We start from the raw sequence: 19,243 nt of genomic DNA, 5'->3' as shown, positions 1-19,243 counted from the left end.
ACTCAAAGTGAGGGATGGAATATAAAGTTAGAACTCCATTTTTTTTTTAAAGCAGTTAATCAGAGGGTGAGCAATCTGAAGTTGTTCCCTGACTGAAGTTTTCACATATGATTGCTTTCCTACTCGGCTTCATTGTCAACTGCCTCTGGGTGCCTCGAACAGCTCAGTAATGGCGGCACCCGGGTTGTGGTAATGGTCACGGTCCTGTTTTGATGGTTTGCTTTATGGTTTTTCTCAGACTCAAATAGCCTGAACGCAGGTACAGTCTGAGGAAGCTAAATGCTCTATGTTATCGAGAAATATTTGAGATCTAAACGCCTGTGAACTCCAGGTCTTAACCCTCTCACCTCCTTAAGGCTTCCCTTGTGGTCTTAACTTGACCCAGACGGGTCCTTAACATCTGCAGTCTCCTCTGCTTATTGATCTGAAGGGAGGGTGACCTTGATAGAAAAGTTCTGGTCTTTTGCAAGCAGGCTGGGTATTTAGATGAAATCGCAGGCTCTCAGCTCTAATTTTATACGGGGATCAGGTTGGCAGGCAGATCTATTCATTCCCCTGCTCATGACTTGACATTAAATCCTGCACCAGGAGGACTGCAACTCCCAGTGGAAAAGGGGGATGAGTGATGAATGAACCTTTTACCAGATGTAAGAATGTGCCCAATACAGGATTTCTCCTTTATTTTTCTAAAGCCTTTCTGCATTTTTCAGTCTACTTCTCTGAGCTAACCCAGGCAAAGAGAAAGATGATTAAGTCTCAGAAGAGGCATGAAATGGCCTGAAGCGACAGAGGAAAAAGTTTAGGGTGGACATTTTGAAAGATGAAGAGTAAGAGCGATTAGGCAGTGGAATAGACGTCCCATCACTGCGGAGAGCTGAGGAAAGGTGAGATATTAACATTAATGAGATAGGGCAAAGCCCTGGAGAATAAAGGAGGCTTGACTGAAAGGGGGAGGGCGGGGAAAGTCATAACAACCAGATAACAATGAATGCTTTCCTTCCTGCCTCCCACGTTGCAGTTTTCACAGGACAACTTTTTGAGAGACAGTAAAACATCCAGCTGGCAAGCCTAGGTTACTTTAAACTATGAAGATGATTCTTCATTTATTCCATACATATGTTTTTCTGCTGCTACTACATGCCAGGCACGGAGGCTCCAAGATTTCAACTGTGTAAAGGCAGAAATGATACACTCTCGTGGGAAAGGAAGACAGAGCAATCAGAGGTATGGGCTAGGGGCTCGCCGTGGAAGAGGGAGGAGGAGGATTGAGGAATGATCCTGGAAAGTCACTGCGTCTGGGAAAAGGCTAGCTTCTCCCTTCCTGCTGGGAGGCACTGCACCCAAACACACCTTCTTACGGGGCTGGGGTCCCCACCCTCCAGCAGCCAGCTTCTGCCTTCTCCCAAGGTTGCCAGGTGCTGGCAGCTGGTACTCTGACAGTTCTTTGCAGGCTGGTACTCTCTCCCTCCACCTACTGCCTGGGACTTACTTCCTGTCTTTGTGTTTTTCCACCAGTGAGGTTGCTCTCCTGCTTGTACTATAAGAAGGCAGAACAGCAGGAGGGCAGCGTCCCGCATCCCTCCCAGGACAGAAACTTTGTGTCCACAAGCTTCTCCCTTGCCCCTGCAGGCTCTCTGAGGGATGACAAATGAATGTGGGACAGTAGACTTATTTTGGATGAGCCTCAGTTTGCAAGTTTCCCCAACAGAGTCCATCCTTTAACTCTTGCTGTGTGATTGGGCATTTGCCTTCTTCCTCCCTTGCCATAGCTCCACAACCGCTTAGTTGATTTGAACAGCTGATACGTGTTGTGTCCAGTGCACCTTTTAGAAAAAAGTGAGTTGAAGGTCTTTATGTGGGTAGCTCATGTGCTGCTGTGGTCTCAGATCCCCACTGCCTCCCTCATCTGTGCTATTGCCTGGACCTCTGGTCGCACTTGAAATTGACTTACTTGTGAGTGCAAGTGTGATGTGTTACATAAGGAATGCACAGGGGACCATGGGAGCAAGTAAGACAGGGTCTAACCTGTGGGGCTTCAGAGGAAATGGCATTGAGGCTAAGACATGAAGGGTGAGAAGGAGTTAACTAGATGAAGAGGTGGATAGAGATGGGGCAGGCCCAGGAATTGTTTCAGGTAGAGGGGCCCAGGGAGGAGGGCCTAAAAAGAAAGACTTGGTATCATAGAGGACTGGAGAATTCACCATGCCTGGAGTGATAAGCCCATAGGACCTGCAGTTTGAAGAGTTTTTATTGGATTGGTGATGAATTGCTCCAAAGTCTTTTATACTTTCTTTCCTGCTTCCCCCTGTGGTCAACATTTAGGGGATCTGGGACTGGAGTTAAGGGCAGAATCTGTGTTTCTTCTCCATTTTTCCTTTTTTAAGGTCAATTCTCCTCTCTACCTTTGAGATCCATTTAAAAATTGCTAAATAACTTGAAAAAAAATCCATGAACTGCCATGCCATTTCCATTTTATTTTCTTTATATTTTTTCCTCTTTAATCCCTCCTTGCCTTCCTTTTTCTTTCTTAAGAAGGACTTAGGTATAAAAACGAGCAAAATAATTCATTGCCTTTAATTTTATTTCCAGTGGTTTGGGAATCTGGGGTACAGCCTGGTCCCTAGAGAAACCCTAATACCTATCATTGGAAAATAAGACCTGCAAGGACAAATATGAGTGAAAAATAAGAGACTCAGTTCTCTCTGTTGAAAACAAAGGAAGCGCTTTTCCTCCTGTCCCTTTTGTCAGGACATTTACCTTGGAAAATTCATAAATGTAAGTATGTTCTCTGTCTCTTTGAAATGCATCCTTTTTAGAAACAGTAAGACTTTGTCAGCCTTGTGACCCAGGATTGTCTTTCTCAAGGACCTGGGGGCCTTCTCTTTGAAACATAAACATCAAAGGAGATGTCACCCTCCCTCCCAGTTTCTCGGGGAGGATGGGACTAACTTCAGTGGGTGCCTTGTAACAAGTTGTAAAACTCCCTCCTGCCATCAATATCCCTCACTCCTCCCTCTTGGATAAAGTCACGTGGCCGACAGAGATGGTCACCCCAACAACTGGGTGTAGTTAGGGTGAATTATGTGTGACAAATGGTGGTGTCCAGCCCTCTTAGTGAGGATTAGTTATGGTTTATCTTGAGCACATGTAATGGGCTATGTCTGCTTGGCTCTATAAAAGGATGAATTTCTTTCTGTCTTTGCAAACTCTCCCTGGATTGCTTGTGGTGAGCATTGCATTCTGGTTAATGCTTTTTCAATAATAAAAGTGGTTTTTTTCCTACTATCTTTATGGAGAGGATTTCTGGGTTGGGAGAAGATTTTGTTGTTGTTGTTGTTTTACTTCTATTTCCCCAGCAGACCTTAAAGAGGATAACATTTCATTTGTCCTCTCCCAGAGCCATGCATTGGCCTTTCAGGAGAACCCAGTACTTTGGGAAATGGAAACTGTCATCCTCTGTGCTGGATACCAGTTCTCTTTGGCAGATGAAATGTCAGCCCTTTCAGATTTTCCCAGGTGGACCAACACTGTTTGCTTTCAGAAGTTCTCAGCGAGGCTTTCATTTTAAATTCATAAAAGTTATCAGCCAACTTCCAACAATTGTTTAATAAAAAGCAATTAGCCAGCCAAAAATATAATGGCTTTTATGTCAAAATATACTGGAGACAGCTGCTAAGCGGGCCACTGGCGGCCCCTGGGCCATATGCCGTGAGTCCCCGGCATATGCACAGCCAGGCGCAACAGCACAGAGCATATTGGGAGTAATAAGGCTGTCCCCCCACCTTCCTCCCTCTCCCCCCTCCCAGTCTTCCCACTCTAGAGAAACTGACAGCAGGAAACTCTCTGGAGTAAATTGCCGCAGTCAAGATTCAAAAACCTCATTTATTAGGCAAGGATCTAATCTGGCAGTAGATGTAGAAAGCCCTAGTTCCCTAGCCTGGTTTGGATAAAATCCATGCAACCCTTATTGCATTGCAGAAAAACGATAAAAAAAAAAAAAAAAAAAAAGCCTCCACATAACAACTAATTCAACAGCACTCATCAAGAAAATTGAACTCAGTCTATAGCCCTTTAATCTATCAGTTTGCTTCTTCCAATCTGATATTGATAGGGAAAAAGTTTCTAGAGTTTCCTCTTCCTTGTGAAGGTAATTTTGTCCTCCCCGGTGTTCTCTGATGCAGTTACGTTCATTACCCTGCTTTGCTCCTCAGGAGATGTTCCAATGATTGAGATATTGGTGATGGCCCCACTATGTCTTTTGTTGTCATTAGACACACAAATCCAGATACGTGCTTATTTTAATCATAGGGGGTGGAGAAAAAGGAAACTCTCTTGAAATTTTTCAACAGCAAGAAAGGCCATTTTTTAAATCAAAAGCATGTTTATTTTAAGAACAAAATGCAGGCAGATCACCTTTAGTTTATAGAGAGCTTTCCCATCCCAGAGAACGCCATGGTTTGTAAACACTCTGAAACTGTTTTTAGAGCATTCACACTGCCTATCTCCTTAAGGACAGATGCTGGAGGCTACACTGTATCCTTGCTTTCTGGCCATTTTGAAGTGCCAGCAAAACCTTGTTCTATAGCTAAGAAAAAGTGTAATGTTCTTGAGGATAATGGGAATTTCTCCCCCACCCCACCCCCAAACATCAAACAGCATAGTGTGGGCAACAGAGTTCCAGAATAATCCCTGGAATTATTCTAGGAATCTCCAGAGAGTCTCCAAACTTCATTCTTCAATCCTCTCTCTTCCTCCAAGAAAATTTTCAGCAGAGCTGCCATCAGTAGTTTGTTAGGGGTCTCCCAAGAACACCCACAGTTTTGATAGTTTGCTGGGAGTACTCACAGGACTACAGGACTCAGAACATAGTGGACATGGCTAAGATTTATTACAGCAAGAAGATACAAAATAAAATGAGCAAAGGGAAAAGGCATGTGGAGCCAAGTCTGGAGGAAACCAGGCTCAAGCCTCTCCCAGCGTAGTCATACAAGGATGCTCTTCATTTCCCCAGCCACCAGCTGTGAAAATGTATGTGAAATGTTATTTCACAAGAAAGCTTATTAGAGACTTAATATCCAGGTTTTTAAGTTGTGGACTAATCATGTAGGTACCCTCTGCCTGACATGTTAAAATTCCAGACTCCCAGAATAAAAAGCAGGTGTTCAGAATAAGCTGTATTGTTTGTGCAAATAGTTTAGGCACAGCGAGCCATTCTTATCAGTTCTGGAAATAATGGGAACACTTCCAAAACTCCAGTTTCCAGATGTCAGCCAAGGGCCAAGCTAGCGGCCTCACATACATGCAGTCGGCTGTGTTAACTCTTCTCTGCGCAAGTAGCATATCGACCGATCATTCCACCCCTTCTTTCCTACCTCATCCCCTGCAGGCGCGGGGGCTATGAGGCACCTTGTTGGTGTTCCTGGGAAAGGGGTAGAAGAGGGGCAGAAAGGTTGGTGAGAAGTCAAAAGCAAAGCTTGGACTTTCAAGGTAGGTTCAGGGTAGTGAGGATTCTAAGAGAGGTAGCCTGGTGAAGCTCAAAAAGCAGGAATTTTTGAATTGGATGGACAGGTTCAAATCTTGCTTGATATTTCTGTAGAATTTAGAAACCTTTCTTGTCTCTGCTCTTACAGATAATCCGCAAGATTATCTGTAGTTTGGTAGGAAGTAAGATAATGCATTTCAGGGGAAAGATCAGAGTAGATGTATGGGGCTGCCAGTCAGTAGGTGAGTCTGAAATGAAATTAATATTTTTGAATGTAGACCCAATGTTCTAACTTTGAGTTGGGATTCTCATTCTTTTTTTTTTTTATTTTTATGATTATTTCTGAGTACTTAATATCCACATACCTGAGCATGCTATGAGTAATGCAAGGGTGCTGGTGATCGGGTCTGTGCTCTCCAGATGCTTATAGTCTAATGTGGGGCCTAACGGGACGAGAGAGATTCTAAATGAGGCTGCAAACGAATTCCTGAAATTACAGACATTTTAACCCTAGAATTACAAAGGATAGAGCAAAGTAAGATATAGAGAAGATGCTTGCCAGGCACACCAGCTTCTTCTAGTAACTCACTATTAATGTGTCACCTATGAAGTTAACTCCTCTTGTTAGACTTATTTTTTCCAAACATTGTTATAGTTTCGGATTATGTTACCTCCTGAGTCAGCATATTCAAGAAACTAGCACTCCTGGGGAAGGAGAATCTGCTTTGCTTGCCTGATGTGTTCACTCAAAAGCACTGAGCTTGATTTTTCCCTCTCCACTTTTCTATGTTGAACACTTGCTGTCTTACACTCCTGGCTTATCAACAGATACAAAGTTACCTTTCTCCTTAACTGTTTCTAGGCTTTATTCAGGTCCACCATTGTTCATGAAGCATGAAAACCAGAACAGCAAACACGTTCAGGCTCTCTGTGGCTTTGCAGAACGCTCTGTTAATTTCACGGGGGAGTCTCAACACTGGACCTTTGTTTTTAGGACTGCCGGACTTCTCTCTCAAGCAGCTGGCCAGTTGTCCTGGCTTTTCAGGTCTCAGCTGCAATCCGTGGCCTCACATTCAAATATACAGGCCTATGCCGCTTGAGTTTTGTGTTCTCATTGTATGTATAAAAGGCTTTTGATTGATCTGCTCTGTATTTTACAGTCATCTTAGAATAGAGGCCAGATCACACGGTGATTGAAGGTATCGATTCTTTAGACTTAAGTGCCTTGTTCTAATCCCAGCCCAGACACTTAGCAGCTAAGAGACATTGGGCAATTTGCTTAATCTCTGTCTTCAATTTCCTCAATTATGAGATGAAGAATAAAACATCACTACCACTTTTAGGATTAAATAAGGATATTTTTGACATGTTTCAAGTAGTGTCCGACACTATGTTATGTTTGATAAACACGGAAGTTAAAAATTGCCTTATTCCACGTTACAGTGTCTTTTAAATTCCTTCTTTTTCTTATAAATAATTGCTTTGAGTTGTGTCTTGGTAAATGTTTTACTAGTTGAAGGAAACTATTATAGAGATCCAGTCTTCTCACAGACTCACATTTTTTAGTCTATAACCTAGTTCCCTGGGTTAGAAATCTGATTTATGCTAAATCAGAGCCAGAAATGAGAACTTCTGTTGAAAGAAGAGTGCATTATCTTATGATTAACATGACAGAGAGTACCATGAGTTCCCTTTTTCTTCTGGTTAAAAATGCTTGCAAATCTCTTGTCCTGACAAATTCTACAATGTTTCTTCTCCTTTTCTATTCACACGAACATTTTGAATTCATTCTTCACAGCCAATAAAGCAATTGAGGCAGAAACACTAATTTGAGTGGATGAATATTGCTCTAAGAAAAAAAAAAGTACTGATGTATGATCAGGTGCAGACCATAAAATACCCAAAAAACAAAAAACAAAACAATAACCAAAAAGAACCTCTCTTGAGAAAATGAAAACAGAGTGCTCAACACACAGTAGGTACTAAGCAAATGCTAACTTCATTCTCTCACTTTGCTTGGCTGCCAAAAGCCATTTCTTGCCTCTCAATATTTATATTGACCTTTCTTTCCCTTTAGTTAGGAAAACATAGGGTTTGTTTTTTTTTCAAAGGCTGGTACCATAAACTGTGTGATGTTTAGCTTCTGCAGAGGTGAGAAGAAGCCCTACTGTTAAAAGTGGAGTAAGGTTTTTTTTTTTTCTTCTTGGACAGAAGCCCAGAAAATGTTAGCCAAGCCAAGGTGAAGACTCTTCCTGACTAATGATAGCATGGATGCATGTTTGTATGTTCAGGGAGAAGTAAAGACTAACGGAGAGAATCCAAAATGTTAGATGGCAAGATGGGTGGACCCACCCCTCACGGCCCAGTGATTCTCCTGCTTTGCATTCTGTAGAGGCTGAGTTAGCCATCTTTACATTTCTCATCTTGGAAATACAGAGTCCAATTAAAAATAACACTTTGTGAACTGAGCAGACAGATCATGACCATTTATCCAGCCAAACCAGAGACCAAGATTCAAGTACCTGAGTCTCACGGAATTTTAAGAACTTAGGATCAGAATAGTGGCTCCTCTTGATTGAAGTTTTTAGTGTGATCGGGACTGCTCATAAGGGAAAAAAGTTTTGTGGTTGGACAGAGTTCCCCTTTAAAATGCCCCTCCTGTTTCTTTCAGTTACATACACAGCTTTAAACAGGAATATGATTAAAAAAGCTTCGATAGCAAATGTTCAAAACATAAATCCCTTGTTCATTGTTGATTGTCAAAGGTAGTGACATGTGTAGAGGCTGAGCCCTGAAAGATCACCCTAGATCAAAAGTAAACATTTCACTTCCTTTTCAACCCCTTCTAGAAAAAGCTTATTGCAAACCAAAATGCTGCAAACTGGACTCTCCTGGTGGGGACACAAATGGGTGGGCTTCTCCTTCCTAATGAGGAAAAGTGGGGGCTTTTGAAAAGTCGGTGTCAGCCCTGACACAAGCCTGCACATTTCACAGGGGAGACCGGGGGAGAGGGTGCAGGGGCTGCAGCCACTGAGAGGCCTCCAGCCGGCTTGTTATATGACCCTGCCTAGCTTCCCTGGGAAGAGGAAAAACAAAATTTTTCTCTAATGGCTCAGATTGTCTTCGATACTTACCAGCAGGAGTTTCTGACAACTTTGTTCTCTCAGGTTTTAGGGATTTAAAGAGAAATAAAATATTACACTTCTAACTGGCGCAGGAAGAAGCCGGTCTCCCTCATTAGTGAATGGAAAACAGTGGCCCCTTTGGGCCAGATCAGGAGGTCAACGTGTATATGACTGAAAGGCCCTATTTATTAACCAAATGCCTGTTACATGGGTCAAGTCCAAGGCCAGCCTGATGAGTAGGTGATTCCTCATATGGTTTCATTTCAGGAACTGAAATAACCACTCCCTTGATCCTCCAAATGGGAAATATGGCTCCTATGTGCCCACGGATGCCTGAAATATCTTTTATAGGAAAAAATGCCTTTCATTTGGAAGTCAGTAATAAGGTTCCTAATGAAAGTACCTTAGGTGTGACTTAAGAACACACTGAGCTGTAAGTGACTGGAGTCTGGACTCTCTGGAGAGTGAGTTTAATGGTTCAGGGAAGAAAGAGTCTCTGGCTTGAATGGAAAGAAACATATAAACAGGGAGAAGGGAGCAAAGGGAAGACCAGAGAGCGGCCAGTCGACTTGATTCATGTGCTGTTGTTCACTCTCAAACTGAGATGCGAGGCACTGAAACAGTGTCTGGCACATAACAAGCTCTTAGTATTAATTATTCTTATCTAAAGATGTAGCAGGCTCAGGACCGGTCATGCCATTTTGGAGAGAAACCTACAGACTCCTGCGCTGAAGCTGTAGTGCCTTGCACGTACAATCAATCGAAAGTGTTCCGGTTCCATTTTCTGTATCCTTTTCCCATCCTAACCTTTCTCTTTGCATTACTCTTTAGTCTTTTGTTTAAGGGCAAGATCTAAAGGAGTCTTACTAGGCTTTATAATCAAGAAGAGGGGGGCTGCAGTTAGAAACATATCTAAGCTAATTGTCGGCATTCGGTCACATGCCGCATGTCTGGGTCACATTTGTGCATCTTGTCTTTCCTATTGTTGTTAAAGGATCCTTGATTAATACCGTTCTAATTACGGAAACTGTGACCATAATTGTCCATTCAAATGACTTACCTCCAGGCCCATCACCTGCATGTAGCCTTCCCTGATTACTGCAGCTCATTGCAAGTTCTTTACCTAACCTACTAAAATGGCACCAGTTGCCTTTACCTCTCCCTTGGTGTTCCATATATATTTTGCCTCCTAAAACAAACAAACAAACAAAACTTGTAGTTTCATTTAATTTTTTTTTTAGTTTCATCTAGTTTTATTATTACCATATGCATGGCTATTCAGCATTTAACGTGTATGTCTGTTCTTCTGTCTCCAACTAGACCGTAAGCTTCTTGTTAAGGTCCAGGTGGCTTCTGAGATAACATCCAATGATCTTCATATCCTGGTATGCATATTCTTATGTAATCCCTTCCCCTCAGCTGTCTGATGGATCCGGTCACTTGATTTTAATGGATGGAATGAGGCAAAAGTGTTAGGATGTCACTTCCAAAATGAAGCTACAGCAGGTCGATGACTCCTGTCCTGGTAGCACTCTGGCTCCCTCTTGCTTGCTTGATGTGGTGGAAGCCAGTTGCCATGCTGTGAGCTGCCCTGGGGCAAGCAGCTGAGGAACACTCCAGGCTAATAGCCGGGAAGAAATTGAGGCCCCAGCCTAACAGTTTCTGAGGTGCTGAATCTTGACAGCAACCACGTGAGTGAGCTTATAAGCAGCTTCTCCATCGGTTGAGCCTTCACATGAGAATGCAGTCCTGGTTGCAAACTTGTAAGAGTTCTAGAGGCAGAAGCATCCAGGGAAGCCAGGCTTGGATTCCTGATTAACAGAAACTGTGAGATAATAAATGTTTGCTGTTTTATGCTGCTGATGTTTGGAGTAATCCGTTATGCAGCAGTAGGTAATTAATACAACCCATGTCGTGTAGTCCACTTATGCACTAATCCCGTAAGTCTGGAACAAACAAATACCTGGAATATTGGAGAAGTCTGCTTTTAGTTATCTAGGGAACATCTGTATTCTTCCCCTATCAGGTGGGAGAGGGTGAGAAATGGAGCCTATGATTTGGTCCCAAAGGGCTGGATCCCTTAATTGTGCTCTCGGTGTATGAAGCCAGGTCAATTAACAGGAGAAGTTCAGGATTAGCGACCAAATCAGGTTGAGTTTTCCAGAGACAAGTGACACTGTGCCTCCGTGGGGGACAGTCCTGAAGGCCCGTCTCCACTCCAGAGCTCCTCGTAGGATTGCCTGAGACCTTAAAAGACAAACACAGTTCCCTCTACCAAATTCCGCCTTCCTCCCTTTCTCACAGTGTATCTCCCAAGAATATTTCCCATAAACCCTTTTGTGCACAACTCCTCCTCTCATTCTAAGACCATCCAGACAAGGAGCGAGCAGCTAGTCAGCTCTACCACTCACTGTCATGCACAGAAGTGTAGACCCGTTGTCAGATCGTGTTGTTGAAGACAAGATAGAAATGCAAGTGTGTAAGTGAAATATTCTAATCTTTCTTTCTATCCTGGCAAGTAATTCAAATTCAAGAAAAAAGAAAAACCCTCTGAAGTGAAACAGAACACATCTGTGGGCCAGATTCCACTAATCATCCAAGGGTTTGAGTCATTGAATCCCTGTATCTGAAGTTGGATATTTTTTATATTATATCTCTGTTAATAGTGGCCTACTATTTGCTTAAAAGAAGAATTGGACATTTTGTATGTGGGTGGGAGAGGGAAAAGTGAAGAAAGCTTAATTTTCTTTGACCTCAATACCATGTAACTAAGTATTTAACTAGCATGTGATTCTTTTCCCTCCAAAATGTGCTAAAGAAGTGGATTTCTAGCTTTTCATGAGTATGGAGGTAGAGATTCCCTTCTTCTGTCATGCTTTTGACACTCTTCCTAAAGGCATCAGATACTAAGGGTGAGCGAACACCCTATTTTACATGTGTTATCCCATTGTAATTATTAATACTCTCCCCTTTCCTCTCCCCAGCATGTCCCAGTGTGGATAATAAATTTTGTCTCTAGTGGGGGAATGATGTATTATTACCTCTCTGGGTATCTTTTTTTTTCTTCTATGAATAAAACCTTTGGACTTCCAGGGTAATGAACATATACTGCCTTCTAAAGAATGAAATTCATTAAAAGTAACATTTTTCGCTTGCAAGTTGAAGTCGTCCCCAGTTGTCCCAGTGCAGCAATTCGACCCAATACTAGTTTTCAGGGGAATAGTTTTCACACTCACTTCACTGTTTAAACCAATTTGATTTCACTAGTAATTTGCCTTATTTTAACTCGGATATGCTGAAGTAGTTCAGGCTGCTTCCAAACACTTACTGCCTCATTAGCCGATAACTGTAGTCTAACGACTTTCAGAGCAAATGAGAGCTTCCAGGGTAGTGGACAACAGTGGAAACAGCTCTTTCCAGACTAAAGGAGAGGAAATCAGAATTGGATTTAATTCCACCCTTTGTTAGCTTTGGGATAGTTAGCATTTATTTAAATGCAATTGTAATTATTTTCAGTGGTGCTGATTGTTGGGAAATCCCTGGGTAAATAGACTGAAGCCATCACATAGTCCCTCACATAGTTGAGTAGGTACATAACGAGGGGAACGCTTTGTGTTAGTGTTCAATGTAATTTTCCAAGTTCAGCCATAAAGATAGATGTTGATGTAAACCTTTATTTGTGTGTGTGTATACACACACACACACACACACACACACACATCCCTCATAGATACACATATTTTTATGCATATACATTATAAATACATATGCTCTAAAAAAATATGACTCTTTTCCCTTTCCCTAGTGTATAGATTCAGTTCTTTGATTACAATGAGAGTTTGAGGCTCACTCAGTCTATCTCAGGGACTAATGTGAGAATAAGAGAGATGATAATCTTACAGGGACAGAAGGAGCCAAGGTATAAATCCATGCCACACAAGGCTCTAAAAGTAATTCGGGATCTAGGCAGTCACTCTTAGTTGCCTATCTAGCCTTAACTCCCATTCCACCTTTTTTATCATAAAAGCTTCACTTTTTTTTCTAGGAAAGGTGAACTACTTCCCAACCTCAGGATGAATCATATTTTGTCTAAAGGAGGCAGCATAATGCAATTCCCTTTGCTGGTGCTTACTTTAAGGGCAAGCATGAGAACAGGTCTTAAGCAATGATGCATAGAAGAAAATCTACTGTGTTAATTTGGGAAAAGATTTTGCTGTCTGGTAAGACAAGAGATGGTGATGAGGCTGGTTCTATTTTTCTGCTATGAAGTGCTGTGCAAAGATTTTATGATTGGTGCTATGTCAGCCATCTTGAAAGCATGAGGCTAAAAGCTTAGAGATGAAGAACCAATATGCTGAAGAGAATCTTGCAGAAGGATAGAAAAGAATCTAGGCCCTTGATAGTGTTCCTAAACAGTTTCTCCAAATCTCGATCACCTATCTGCAGACTTTTTATCATGTGAGAAAATGAAAAGTCTTTATTGCTTAAGACAGTCTTGGTTTGGAGTCTATCAAAGCATCTCTGACAATGTCCAAGGAAGCTCTAAGGGACAAGGTTATCTTTGCATGCTCAGTACCAGAATTTTCTGGATATTTATTTTCATATATTTAGGGTGACTTGAATCAGAATCAGGGGAGCTTTCTGAGCATCCGTGTTTCAAAATTCTAGCTACTCAGGTCATATTTCTTTGCTATTATTGTTCATGACTGAGCAATGTTACAGCTCTTCCTTTGACATACTACAGGTTCATCAACCAGATATGTCAAGTGATATTGAAAATTTTTAGCTTCGGTACATTTTGCCTGTACACTTCCTTTAGTTGATTATTCATGCAATTAACAAATATTTATTAAGCACTTGATACGTGTTAAGTTTGGGAATTTAGCAGGGAATACAGAAACTCTCCCTCCTTGGAATTTATATTCTAGTAAGATTATACAATTTCTGCCATTTTGGAGCAGAACTCTAGGGATCCCCAGATGGTGAGCTGCAAGAATAGGGTATGGAAATCTCCCAGAATAAATGTGTGTCTCTTTAAAGATGATGAAGATGGTAGCAAGTGATTCTTTTTGTATTATTATTATTTTTTTGCTACGATATTAAAAGACATTGAGATAATAGTGAAATATTGCATTGAGATTTTCTTACTAAAGCCATATTCAAAACATCTAGTCTGGAACCAGGGTACTGTACCCTTTGTAGATTACTAATCTGGATTTTTCAGGGCCTACATATACCTGTTTTTTTTTCAACTCCCTTCATAATCTCATATATCCTGGTCATGCATACCAGAGTGGGTGGTGGTAAATCATAATAGAAGTCTCCCAGCTTTTATGTTAGTATTGCAACAAAATCAATTGCAAATCCTAGGGTTCCAGGACTTGCATTTGGGATGAAAGGGAAGCAGCTGTGCCTTGAGTGGCTTCTCCATGTTCACATGTGGGTAAGGACATTACATTTGAGAATTCTTGCCAAACAGCTCCGGTCCAATAATCACATTTGGTTTGTCTGGATTTTCTGGTTGGGGGAATCATTACTTCTTGTCCTAAAGCAGCGTCTCTTCATCATGAAGTGAATGCACTGAGCTAGTGAGTTGTTTTTTGCTTCTTTGTCTCCTTCATGTCTTAGGCCCCCATGGGGCTCTTCAACTACCCAGGATTAATATTTACAGACAGCTATGGATCAGACAAAGAAGAATCTCTATTTAGTGGCTTTCTGTGGTGGTTTTGGTATTTTATGGTGTAAAAAATATACTCCCTTATAAGTATATTTATGGAAAGTAAGTTGATAGTGTTTTCTTTGATGCCTCCTTTTCCACATAGTCTCCTTTTATTCTCCTTTGGTTGGAATTCTAATGAAGATTATCTTCAAAAGCCCCTTTAGCAAGACTTCCTTATTAAATAAAGCTTTATTTTCTAGGCCAGTTCTCTGCATTTCTAATGCCAGCCCAGAATAGTGACTGTCTTTACCTGTGCCCCAACCCTCTATAAAAATTTAAATTAAGCCACTTAACATTTTCTTCCATTACTGCTAGATTTTCTAATCTGCATTTCCAAGGTGGTGCCTGGAATTGGTGACCATAACCTTGACCCAGTACTTTCTTTAAGAATCAAGTTGTGTTCTGAATCTTGGCCTAGCACAAAGGTTGGAGGCATATAAGTTACTCAGTATTTTTTTTTTTTCAGTTTTCTCATGGAAATTATTTATTCATGGTCCTATGTTTCAAAGAAATTTGCTTCATTAAAATTTTTCATTTTTTTCAATTAGAAGCAGCAGAAAATAGATTGGTCCTGTGATGAACTATTTGCTACAAATATAGTTGCAAAACCCTTTAAGGTGAATTTGAAACAGAAAACCAAGTGACAGTCTGCATTGCTGTCCGCAAGTGGTGAATGGTGAAAAATGCTTTACATCATTAAAATCTACTTTTTCAAGAACATGAAAATCAATGTATGTATATTTATGGATGACTGAAGAGTTGTGCTGTACACCAGAAGTTGACACAACATTGTAAACTGACAATACCACAATAAAAAAAATCTATTTTTTCATTTCTAAAATATATACCTTTAGTATAAAACACAATTATATCTATAGATGAAAGATGAATATTTAGCTGGACTTTTTGTAGATTTGATCAGAGGTGTACATTCCATTCTGTGTTAATTATATTGTTAAGAAATTACTCGGCTTTTGGCTTGGTATTAGTTTTTGACCCTTGAACTTCAGGTAACAAGGACTAACGTCCAACTTGTGGCTTTAAGGAGTAGAAGCCAGTTAGAGCAAAAGTACAGACTTCTTAATTTTAAAATATGCATATTTCTGATGTGGAAATTAATAATTTTTCAAGCAAAATTAGGAATTCACTTTGAGATGATCTGATTGCAAGGCTGTTAGGTTTCTCCTCTATTCGTTGAAGACCTTTGCCTTTCTCAATTACTCTCTGCTGCTAATAAGATATTAGGGCTACATAACATTGTCCCTTCGGCAGATCTGAACACTCAGGCTAAGCGCTCCCCCCTGCTCTCCTCACCTTGCCTCTCTTCCCTCTGTCTCTCTCCTGTCCTTACATACCTGAACAATTCTTGGTGGGGGGTGTGGGTTGGAGGGGTGGAGAAGCAGTATTAAATGTTATGATTCACAGACCTTTAAGGTCTTGCTGGCAAGAGAGTGAGATTAAACAAATAATATTGTCTAAAACACATTTCTGTAAGTGGAAAGCATTGACAAGAAACTGAAAGAAAGACTTGAATAACACAGGATTTATTCTTCTATATTCTTCTATATTACAACCTAACTTTTTTCCAAATCTCCTTCAGCTGGTTCTCTCTCAGGTGCAAGTTTAGGAGGACTTACATGTTGCTGTGGCCACGTTTGCGTGTGTCAGGGAGGTGGAGGCTAGCAGCTCTCAGGGTCGTTATGTCCACACAGGAATCTGCCTAGACATACATTTCCAGGTCTGACCTTTGATTGTTGGTCAACACAAGAAGCTGTGGAGATGCACTTGGTCTGGCAGGCAGGGCCCCTTCACTGTTAACCTTCTGCTCTGTGCCATCCTTGGTGCCTGTAACTATTACGCTACCTCTGAGACCAGCTGGTGCATGAGGTGGTCGAAGAGCAATATCCCCACACTCACTTGACCCCCCCCCCCCAAACCCAGGGACTCTTGCTGAATGTAAACAGCTGTGTGGGGGAAGGAGGGCCTGAGACCCTCCTTATGGAATCCTCCACTTTTTTTTTCCCCATCTCTTCCCCCGTGGCTCTCATTTTCCTTAGCCATGGATAGAGAAATCCCTCTTTGGACCAAAAGCCATAGTGTGACATGGTGAGGGAGAGAGGTTGCTACCTGGCTCTCCAGCTGTAATCTTTTCTCTTACATCCATCTCTGGGCTTTGGCTATCTGGCACAAGGTGAAGGAGATGGGTGCTGACATGAAACTCAGCCGAAAAAGTATTCTCTTTTCTAAATCATTTCTTATTTCTAATTTGTGTTTATTCTGTTTTCATTTTTCATTGTTTTGACAAGCCAAGAGTTTGTCTATCTTGTCTACCCTCCCCTTTCTGATCCCTGCTATGTCAAGAACCCCATAGCTGAGTTGTGACTGTCCTTGGGCACCAGCCCTCACTAAGTAGTCTTTCTTCCCGGCAGCTATCTGCCGTCGGCTATCAAGGTAACTTGAGGGCTGGCTGCCTGCTGTTGAACATGAGTGATCTGTCCTCTCTCCTTACTGAGCAAGCCCCTGGAGTGCTCACAGAATCCCTCTTCCTAAAGTATGAAATGGATTCAGTATGGCCTGGATGTCACATGCAGTGGTAACTGGTCTGATTGCCTGACTTTACAACCTCTTCCTCATCTACACCATGCTCCAAGGACTCATGAAATAAGAGAGCTAGAACAGTTAAGTGCGTGTATTCTTAAGCTACAGTACATCATCGCAGATATTTCGTGTTTCTTTACAATCAATCCCTACCCCTTCTTCCAAAGACAACAAATATTCTGATTTCTTTAACCATAGATTAGTTTTGCCTGTAGACTTAATTAAGGTATGTGTCTGGCTTCTTTCTTGAAAGAAGCTTCATCCATGTTGTAATTATCAAAAAATCATTGCTTTCCTTTGCTGAGTAGTAGTCAATGTGTGACTAAACCACAATTTTTTAATTCTACTGTCCAGGGACATTTGGTATATTACCAGTTTTTGGCTATTATAAATAAAGCTGCTATGAACATTTATATTCAAGTCTTTTTGTAGACATATATTTTCATTTTTTTCTTGCATAAATACCCGAGTGGAAATGCTGCATCATAAGGTAGGTGTGGGGAAATCCTAGAATGATTTACAAAGTGGTTACATCATCTTTCCCCCCAGTGTATGACAGTTTGCTCTACATCCTTACTAACATTTGATTTTGTCAGTCTTTTAAATTTTAGCCATGCTAGTAGGTGTGTGACAGCAACTCCCTGTGGGCTTAATTTAGATTTTTCTGATGGCTGTTAATAATGAGCACTTTCTCATTTACTTATTGCTAAGTTGTGTATCTTCCTGTGTGGAATGTCTATTATTTTCCACCTTATTAAAGCTGTTCTTTTATCTTTTAATATTGAATTGTAGGAATTGTTTACATGATCTGCATATTAGTGCTTTGTCAGATATATGTATTACTTTTATTTTTTCTCAGTTTGTGGCTTGCCTGTTAGTTTCCCAGTGGTGTCTTTTGACGAGCAGAATAATTTTGGCACATTGTATTTTATAAATTTTTATTTCTTGGTTAGTGCTATACTCTTGTTTAAAAAAATATTTTTGCTTCGTTTTATGTATTTTATTTTTATAAAAATATCTAGCATATTTTCATTTGTTGTTCTAATCTTACATTCTCTATTAGAAAAAAATTAAGGTGGTTTACATTTAAGAATTGAAAAACTTAGTTTTATTCCTTCCACCTTACTTTGTTTTTCCTTTTTCTTGCTTATTCTTTATTGTTGTGTGTTTGATCAACTTACCAATGATTTCCTTTTCTTTCCATGTTTAGTAGTTTCTCGGTAATTTTCCCTTCTACAATCTTTGCAATCTTACTATTCCTGAGATGCATAATTGAATTTATATTTCTCTACTATTATATGAAATAAAGAAATTAACCATATCTGTCAACCAAGGTTACTTACTGCTCTCAGTCATTAAGTTGAGACCTAAAGATACAAGATGATTATATGTCCTGATTTGCTTATGCAAATCCTGGTTTATTTCTATTTTCCTGGCATAATTAGTAATTGTGCCCCTTTAATTTAAAACTGCCCCAGTTTGTTCACTAAATTACATGTGTACACTCAAATGTGCACAATCAATTAAACATTTTAGATCACTTTGACCTCCCCATACACCTTTTATGTAGACATCCGCTAGAATGCCTTAATTCTCTCCTCTTGGCAGGGCAGTGCCGTAGTTAAAAGCAGACTCCAGTGTGACTTTCTAGCTGTGCAGTCTTGGGCAAGCTGTTTTCTCTTCCTCAGTTTCTTTATCTGTAAAAAGGTGATAATAATATAGCTTTATTCACAGAGTTGTGACGATTTAATTAAATGAATTGCCTAAAGCAGTGTCTATGCCATTTTTATTAACATGCTGTCAAACTGTTGGTTGTGATTCCCTGCTCCATCTCAAGTCATAGATTTTGCTGCGATAGTTTATGCTTTTAGTTCCACACTAGTGTTAGTTTCAGCTTTGCTATGTGACTCCTCTGGTTCAAGAATTCTTAATATTACAAATTCCTAATGACTGTCATTATCCATTCAAAGTTTATTGCCTACTGCTGTTTTCTCTCCTTGTCGTTGTCCTTATCTTGCCATCTGTTCTGTTCACTTATTTGATTAGAGTCCTTTCCTAAGTATTTCCCTCAGTTGGGTTCTGCGGGGGATATGGTCTCAGAATCCTTTATATATCTGCAAATAGACTTCTTTCCTCTGAGCATAAGAATATTTTGTTCTAATCCTTTTCTCTCATTAACTAATAGGTATTGTTCTCCTGTTTTCTAGCATCTAAAATTACAGATGAAAAATGTAATGTTAGTGTTTGTATGAATTTGCTAGGGGTGCCATAACGAAGTACCACAGACGGCATGGCTGACATGTTAGAAATTTACTTCCT

At 40.6% G+C, this 19,243-nt stretch overlaps 1 long non-coding RNA gene across 1 annotated transcript in view; it reads left to right on the top strand.

The window, feature by feature from the left end:
- Positions 1-856: 856 nt before the first annotated feature.
- LOC123617100 (uncharacterized) overlaps positions 857-19,243 on the top strand; it is an 88,186-nt gene continuing 69,799 nt past the window's right edge. Inside the window, exon 1 of the long non-coding RNA XR_006725167.2 lies at positions 857-1,224. This is a non-coding gene — a long non-coding RNA (uncharacterized LOC123617100). The remainder of the gene's footprint in view (positions 1,225-19,243) is intronic.

The sequence above is a fragment of the Camelus bactrianus genome, chromosome 6 (assembly GCF_048773025.1).
Source record: "Camelus bactrianus isolate YW-2024 breed Bactrian camel chromosome 6, ASM4877302v1, whole genome shotgun sequence".
In the NCBI taxonomy this organism is placed as follows: Eukaryota; Metazoa; Chordata; class Mammalia; order Artiodactyla; family Camelidae; genus Camelus; species Camelus bactrianus.
This window is presented reverse-complemented; position numbering and strand designations above follow the sequence as displayed.